Raw genomic sequence first — 9,979 nt, forward strand, 5'->3', positions numbered from 1 at the left:
GGAAGGCCATACAATAAACAAACTTATTTTTAAAATATTTACTGATAAAAAAACAAAGGTAACATTTATACAACCATATGTTCATACTTAATAGAGTATAGCATAGGCGCAATTTCAATAAAAAAATTGAGGGTGCTTAAGCTCTGTATTTATTGGGTATTTAATTTATATTAAAACTATATGGATTTAATGAGCCGATTTTTAAATAAATACAAATAAAGGTTCCGGTTTTAAAATTAATTTAAATTAGGGTTTTGGTGAACTCGACAAAATGTGAATTGACGTTTGTCGAGTAACATTGTTTTCATTTATATTTCATTACAGTTTTATACTCAAAATATAAGTTTAAGTCAAATTTCTGATGACGAAAATAAGTTTTTGATACATAAACACGTACATTATTTGAGGGTGCTAATACCCCCTAAGCCCCCCCTATTTGCGCCTATGGAGTAAAGTAAGTATTCTATAAGTACTTATGAAAAAAAGAAAAAATTAATTTTACATTCAGTAACTAGATATTATGGGGCCCCGTAATATTTCGATATCTCAATATATTTTATGAGCAGAATCTGTGGCCTCCCCTGCTCTAGCCGGCCTTGTAAATGATAATAGTTCATACAGTAATATACTCTATGTATCAGATAAATAATTAAGAAATCAATGCATATATATTAATATCATTTTTTTAGGGTATAGTAATTGTCTTTTATTATTTAAATAAATTAATTGAAGTTTTGGAATATTCCGGGGGTTGATTTAAAATCATTCAATAACTGTAAATAGTCCAAGTTGATATTATTTAATGCTAAATTCATAGTAGTTCTATTTTAAATTTTGCTCAATTGTCCAATAGAGTATGATTATCTTATTCCAATATCATCTATATTCGGCGCTGAAATATTAGAATACATACGTTTGCTACGTATTGTATATATTTTTTTAATTATGACATGTGTATAAACATATTCGTTTTATTATCAGCATTACTATTTTTATAATATAATCGATGAATAAAAATAAAGATAATTGTAAAATTTCCGTCATCATTAAATAATAGTCAATAAGTATAGTAAAGGTAAATATGTTTATATGATTATAATACGTGTATAATATTATTAATATTACTATTACTTCGATCGAATAAAAAATAATATATTAAATTAGTAATCAAACAATTATTAATTAATGCAGTTTTTTTACTTTAAATGTATAAATACGCATAATTTAAATACTAATACTTAAGGGCAGTGGTTCCTAAATTCTGTACTGTGGGCCCATTCAAGAGCCAACATGATTCATATAAACATAAAACTATGAGGTGGACTAGTGCTCATTTAATATGCATGCTCCTTGTGGTATTCACTGATGAGCAACCGTTGCTGAAATTGGTCCAAAAAAAGGCACCGGATAAATAGTTTAAGAACCATTGAATTATGATAATTACATCTATTTTCTAAGACCCTACCATCTATATTTTATTTAGTGTATTAAAGTAGATATGATTTTTTTTTTTATAAATAATATTTAAATAATTTTAAGATGAAATGTTTTTGTCATTAATTCATCTTAACATACTTGTTTCAATTAGTTGTAAATGAAAAGTAGATGAAATAGTTTTTACAATTTTTCAGTAGTTTTTGTACGTATTTTCAAACGATTAAGAAATTCGAAAATTACTTTAATGAAAATATATAAAAAATAACATGTCTTGTACTGTTTTAACGAATTGTTAAATGAAATAAGAACAATAAACAGAGAAACTGATAATATTCGTGATTTTGTAATGTGTGATGTGTGCTCTAAAAATATTATTGTTTTATCTATTATTTGGATAATTATTCTTTAATATTATTCGCATATAAGTAAGCCTCATATACTATATAAGTGACTCACTGTTCATAATTATAATTAATATAAGTCAAGTTGATGTGACCACCGAATAAAGTCACTTTTGGTTTATTTATAATTTTACTGTTTTATTCATACATATTTTCCTTGACAGATTTCTTTGAGCTTTTTCATAATTGATATTAGATTGTTTTTATAGATTTCATTATACATAACAATATGGAAGTTCATTATTTGAATTATATTGATTTTGTGTAATATTTTTATACCTATATAATATGTCATGAGAATCAAAGCTATATCTAATGAGTATTCGTACATTATTCATGGTTATTAAACCTTTAAAAAAGTAAAAATGTCAATATATTTTAATTTTTCTTGTAATTTTGATTGAATATTTTAAAACTTATATTTAATACTCGGATAATAATAATGAAAAATGAACTGCAGTATGTATAATTTTGATCACATAATTTCATAATAATATTATGGCGCTTTAAATTGCATGTTTTAATATATTTTTAGTCATGAATAATATTTATGATAGTAAGTAGTTAGTCTTATCTTGATATTTATATTACAAAACCGTAACCAGTTATTATTCTGAAAATATTGCGATGTTATTTCGTTTTTATAATTTGATTTCTAAGAATAACTGTCTGGTGACAAATCGGTAGTTTTAAATTTCATTTAACTATCGGATTAATAAATCCAATTAATTATAATACTTAAAATTGTATAGCATAATTTACAAAGATTTTTATTACAATTACTTTGAATTATTTCAATTTAAAAATTATGTAGCTCAAAAATGTATTGATTACCTTTACAGTAAATCACTATAGGTTCCCACGATTACATCTACCTACATTACCTTCATACTTTAGTTACGCCACGGAAATTCAATACAAGTACATTTTTCTAGTATGAAAACATAATTTTATATGTTTCTATTATTTAGCTTCGCTTGTTTGACACAAATCACAATTCTCAAGCATCAAATTTAATCAGCACAAGAACTCGGTGTCCTTGTATCTCCATCGTAGGAAACGGAAGAATTGAGTGTCAGTGGAAACTTTTTAAAATATGTTATCCCTCATTAAACGCATAAAACTTTCCAATAATAAGTTGATTAATTGATAAATTTATTCAATTAACAAAAAGGAATAAATTAAACATTTCACTGAGTAACAGTTTAAAATATAATGTAAATATACCCTTTATAAACATACAATTGTAAGATATTTTGAAATAGTTCTATAGTTAAAATATTTAAATTTTTATATATTCGTATTTATTCAGTATTTAACATGCATTTATGAACCTCCGAAAAAAAAAGTTTGTTTGAATATAGTTATAATTTAAATACAATACCAAATGATTTACTTTAATTATAAGTCAAAACATAATATATTAGGTATAATGAATTAGAAATTTATTTTTGAAATTGATATCTTTAAAAGTATTAAATATAGCTCAAATTCTGCATTAAATCGAAGTTTAAATGTACTGTTATTTTTATTATTTCTATAAATATATATTTAGATTTTTTTATAAGGTCTAAAGTATAATAATTATACTTGCGTAATTATTAAGTGAGTATATTAAGATCGGTACAATAATAAGTACATTTTTACAGAATTTCAGTTTTTATTATACATTGAGTAAATATTTAGTTTAAAAAATGTAAAGCAATTTATAGGATGTTTTAAATTCTACCTAATTTAACTAAAAAAAAAAAATTAAAAATGTTATTTCAATCAAGTTTTTTAAAATATGTTTTGATCTTTTTGTACCGATGTTTCCGTGAAATTGAACAGAGCATATTAAATTAATTGTATATAAATAAACATATATAAAATTAACACTTTTAACTTGAGAAGAGTAAGCATTTGAAATAACGGCGTATAGGATTTATGGAGAACACAGGAGAATAGAACATTCTTTAATACTACATATTATATTATCCTATTAGCTTGTTTAGATATTTAAAATAAAATACTTTTTTCAATAAAATAATAAAAATTTAAAAAAGTTTAAAATGAAAAGGAGAATTTTAGACAACATTTTTTAAAAATAAAAATAAACTGTTTAAATTAAATATAAAACAAAAACATTAATACCTATACAAATAAATAAAATTAGGTAGATCAATATCATTATTATGTCTTATAATATGATTTTATAGATTTCGGGTTTCTACAGTTCTAATGGTTACCATTTGCATTTGCTAATACATTTGTGGTCCTTACGATTTATGAAGACTAAATACTTTTATAAAACATTTTATTTTATAGTTGTCATTTTGTAAGACGTTTACCTGAATTAATTTTCCTTTTAAATGCCTACGCTTTTAAACGGATTTCATTAGATTCTATACCTACACGTAGTATGCAATATATTATAATACTGTCAGAACCTATACAACTTTTAGCAGTCGTTTAACAACAATCGTTAACAGCAGAACAGTAAACATTAACAGACTTAGCGCTACAAATGATGACACACTGGAGCGCATTAAACGTAACAATAAAACAGAAGTGGTGCAACATATCCACCCACGATTTCTTAGTAGTATCGTGTTAATCTCATACCACACACGCACGACGGTCGCGATTTCATACGGTTTTTATCGTTTTTGTTTTCTTCGACTTTGCAAACGTTATTTCTCGCTAAGCCCTGTGCGACCACATCACCATGCTACATATATAATAGTGAAAACAAAGACAACAATATAAAATGATAATAGAACTATGTATACACTACACACGTAATGCTATTCCCATGGCCAATAATAGAAACCATCAGTGGGCGTGACCCTCGGCCGACCGGCCGGCTAGTAAATTGATTGACACATTGACATCGCGCGATCGTAATACTTTATTTGTGCACACATAACATTGCATATTTTGTATTGTACTGCACGCGTGCACTCGCCGTACACGACATCTCCTCCACGAAATGCATAATATGTACGTCCGCCACCGCGGGCTGAATTGCAATGCAATCCGGCGACCGCGGAGCAACGATGGGAAAAGGCGGCGGGACTCTTATACACGTCGATGCTCATATTATGTACATTTATTTTAATATTTTATTGAACTTGCCCAAGGGTAACGCGGCGGCAGCTCGCGCGATTCAACCTCAGCCTATGGACGAACGTTACAGTATTGCATGCACTATTGCGGTTTTCTATTGTACACGTATTATGGTTCGATATCGGCGTGTTGTGAACAGGTACATACCGTTCTACTAGGAGCACCGAAACCCATTTCCATGCAAGGCGGTTGATCTATAAGTACTTAGGCCGATCCATTTTATGTTAGCCAAGTTTTACGAGTTTTTGAGAAAAGGGGGTGTTTCCGGATCGGAGAAGCGATTGCCCCTGCTACTTCAGACTGACTTGGATGCCACTTACATATAATACGAATCGCAGTGGCGTGGTGAATATTTATGGAAAATAACGTGCAACATACTTTTCAGTACTCATCCAACTGCTTTCGAAATGGTACCCCGACCTAAAAAATGTATTAAGGTTGTGTATTTTATGGTTTTGTGCTCAGAAATGTATACTATGAGTTATCGATAATTTAAACGTACATTTCAGTAGGCACAGTTTAAAACAATTGATACTACTAATAAAATAAGTACCAGTAAGGTAAATTTAACTACATTTCAAACATATCACCTAGATGCGTGTTGAAAATCACATCGTTACGCGATTGAATTAAGAAATGACAAGAGTACTGAATAATATTTACAGCTTGTGTATAGGTTACCACACACGAGTAACACATTTGTCGAATAGAATTTGAAATGTAAGTTTTATTTTATTCATTTATTTCGAGTGCATTGTTTAATTATTGTGTTAAAAATTAAATAGTATATTACTATTATACATCGCACTTTAATACGTGGTGAGTATGTAATGAATTCGTAATCCGGTGACCAGTGAAGGAGAGGGAGTTGTACAATTTATACCACTGAATGCGGTAAGAGTAACATTTTTAACAAACGCATAAATGTTTTTAAATGATACGAAAAAATCCGCCCCTGATGGAATTCGCACGACAACGAATATAAATATTCCATCAACCATTTCCTACAAAGGGTTCCGGTTTAACAAGTGTTAGTACAATTTACGAATCCACGTCATAATTTGTGATACGTGTAACTATATCATCTAGTCGACTGCGAGATCAGTTTTCGTTCTACCAGAGGATCCCGCACGGTTTCACGCTTTAATATGGATCCCATCCCCTCAATGGACGCGGCGCCGACCAAGGTGTACAGACAGAGAATCCACTAGGTCTTATAACTTCTGAATATAGGCGAGGTCGTCTTGAATCGCGACATTTATGCGAAGTTCAAGCGGTATCGCTATTTAGGTCTTCTCGCCCCTGTACAGCTGCGTCGATGCGCGAAGGTAAATATGACGCAACGCTACGCACGCTTCGTTCCACTGACGCGGGTGCCGACGCTGCGGTCCGACGTTCGCGAACAGCTGAGTTTCACGGCGTACCTGTTGCGACCCGTCGGTCGGTTAGTAGGTAAACGGGTATAATGTCGTTGCAGCGTTGTGCGACTGGGCCAACGTCGCCGTAGTGCACCTGCACGGTTGCACGGTAAATGTTGTAACGTGCACGAAGTTTTACAACAATGCACGCGTGGTTTTTTTTTTCACGTAGTACCCGTACGAGTATAAAATATTTATGCATTTCGCGTTGTACCTCTCACTCCCCCCTCTCCGTACGTCGTCGTCGTCTTGCATGTACTTCGGACATTGTTTTCAACGTTAACGCCGTATTTATACACAGCCGATTGGTGCTGCGCGACTGCGACGTCATCGCTACGCTGTTCCGTGAGAAAAAATAAAAAACAAATAAAAGCCAGTCGCACACGCACGTGGCCGCATAGACTAGTTTCACACGTATACAATATACGTAAATGGGTACGTATATATATATATATATATTTATACACACGTACGTATAATTATTTTACACACTATTATTATGCAGTTGTTGCACAAGCCGTCGTCGACGCGATGCACACGGGGGACACAATGTTAGCGCGCGTGCGTGCACTTCTCGCGCACGGTCGTCGCGGAACGCGAATAATCATGGTACCGCATATCCATCGCCGTCGTCGTGTCCATGCACCTTGCGGCGCGCACTAACGCCACCGCGCGCGCACGAACACGGAGCGCGCGCGCGATCCACTTCCCTCGTCGTTACTATAGGCGGTGGTTCTTTGAAATTTTTCTTCGTCTTCTCCGGATGACCTTTAAAAGAAAAAAAAAAAAACCAGAATGATCGTGCACGTGTTTTCGCGTGCGTGTGCGCGCGCGTACGTGTAAAATACACCGATGCGCGTGTTGCGCTTCGTAACGACTTCGGCGTACGTTTGTAGGTGTGGCGGTATCCTGGCGCAGGTACGTGCTGCGTGTGGGCACACGATACGCGCGCGTACGTACAGGGTGTTCGATACGGACGCGGTCGCGTGCGGACTCGGGACGCCGTTTCACCGCGTTCGAGGTGCGCGTGCCGCACCCGGGAACATCCGATACCCGCGTTCGTGGATGACGCGCAATATACGCCGTAATAATTGAGCTATTGCTCTGCGAGCAGTAGGTATCACGTGAACGTAAACGATTCTGTGCTGTAATAGCCACTGGTTCTCGAAGCGGCATCGAAATGTGCATTATTCTCGAGTATCCACGCGCGAAAACATGCGTCACCGCTGCACCTTTAATTTTTTGTTTACCATCAGCACCGGAGTCGTATTATAACGCTGTACGTTGTCGACAAAACGTTAAACAACTACTGAGTGTACGTGTTCTCGTATCAAGACGAGACTAGGTTTCAAAACTAAACAAAGTGCGTTAGGTGTATCGCGGCTTTTAAATATACGTTTATTTCAATTCATATCATTGGAGATTTGGATTACGCGAACTTTATTTTAAGCGCATACTTACCCGTCACGACTCGTCATTAATTAGCTTCCGTGAAAAACTTTAATGACGAGCAATCAATTCTTAATAATTTATATGGAAAATTGATACAACACCAGCTGTTGCAAAGCCTTTAAAATATCTTATGGTTAAGAAAAATATAAATTACATTCAGAATTTATAAAAACCTTTCTTCTTATTTCATTAAATTTTAAACACAAAAATATTCAAAAATGATCCACCATAAAATCCTTAAGTAAGGCTAGTCGCTGACATGCAATTTTCAGTTGTGCGATAGTTGCGCAACAGTTTTATCATACCGCACTCACAAATGTAACTGTACTCTCGTGTCACATTATGATACATAGGATGTAATCGCGCAATCAAACGATTTGTGACAAAACACAAACTAATTAGTTGCACGTGAGCTCATCGTCATTTAACGCTGTGAAATTCACTAATGCGATTAAACTGTTGCGCAACTGAAAATTGCATGTCAGCGACTAGCCCTAAATCGACCATTCTTTAGTTTCTTTCGATCCAACTCCCAGGATACTATCTGACAATCCTATATGAAGACTCTAATGGACCTGTCCTGGAGGTGTAGTTTGTACATCGAATCAATGATTTTCGTTTGGAAAAACCTCATATTTTCTTTCCGTACGGTATTGTATAATAAACTATGATTAATTATAACAGATATTTCTGTTGAACGGGTATCACTTGTATGACAAAAAAAACATGGAGTCTATTTTACATTGGTCAAGAGACCTCTAATATATCTAAATATCAAACTGATATTACCTACTATCGAATGCTTCTCAGTTGTTCGACAATAATGCATATCTTGTTAACAAAATTAATTATTTCACCCTATTATAATATATTTGTAGAAATCTAATTTTAAGTCGAAATTGAACTCGAAAGTGTAGTGGCACGTTACACAATTTTACATCAAATATATTTTATCAAGTTGTATTTAATTAACACATTTATGATCCGATTTCTTGCCGATTTTCAGTAATAATCGAAGGTTAGAACGACAGAGGTAAATAAAAATAGGTTTATAATATATATTAGTACTTGTATTTTATCATTAAAGGTATGTATTATTATTTGATAAAAAGTTATTATTATTATCATATTTTAAAGAGATACACTCCAATGTATTTAAAAAAAAGTTGAAATAGGAAATTAAAATGTTGAATGATAATTTTAGTAATGGTAAAACCACGTCTTCACAAATGCGTAGGGATATAAATAATTGCGATAACAATTCACAGGATGTGATTATTGCATTAATACCAAAAAAATCCAGTATATTCGACTATATCTATTATCCATACGTCATAATCTATATTGGTTATTTTAATTTCAATAATAATATTAGAAACCTGAAATTATAATGATAATTTTTTTTCACAATACGTATATGTTATATAGAACATTAATCAGTTTAATAATACATTTTGAAAATTCGTTTACAATATTTGCGACATTTATTGCTTAAAAATCATATAACGCCCACATCCTTCAAAACATTTATTGATTTTGATAAAATATTTTGTCGCAAACGGATATTAAATAGTTTGAACAATTTGAACTAAATTAAGTTAGTATGAAAATATTTATAGTTATTATATCTTACTAGTTGAATTAACTATCCGTTTATATTAAAAACAATTGTGTTATACTGAAGTGTTGGAAGTATTAGGGTTTCTTAGTAAAAAATATTGAGAAAAATAGGTCCAACAATGTATGTTGCATTCTTGCATAAGTAAGACAGATTTGAGCTAGCATATATTGTAAAGCACTCATAAAAATATTGATCGATTTTAATAATTACATTTACTATCAAAATAGAATTATTATTTTAATTAGGTACGTACTACATTAATGTGTAGGTACAGGTTTTCAGTATTAAAGCGGAAAAAAATTATAGAAACTTCTATCAAACGGAATTCTAAGAACAAAAGTATTCGTTACGAAGTATTCAGTATAGGTTTTAATGTATATTATTATGCGATGTGTACATAATATGTTTTCATATAGTCGACAAACTGAGCGTAGCAAGTGTGTGATTTAAACGTAGAATAATATTATAAAAAAAAATATAGTACTGTAGTAGTAATACTAGCAACAGTAATACTACTGTTACGGTATAGTATAGTAGTTTTA

This window comes from Sipha flava, unplaced genomic scaffold (genome assembly GCF_003268045.1).
Source record: "Sipha flava isolate LNK unplaced genomic scaffold, YSA_version1 36_pilon_pilon, whole genome shotgun sequence".
In the NCBI taxonomy this organism is placed as follows: Eukaryota; Metazoa; Arthropoda; class Insecta; order Hemiptera; family Aphididae; genus Sipha; species Sipha flava.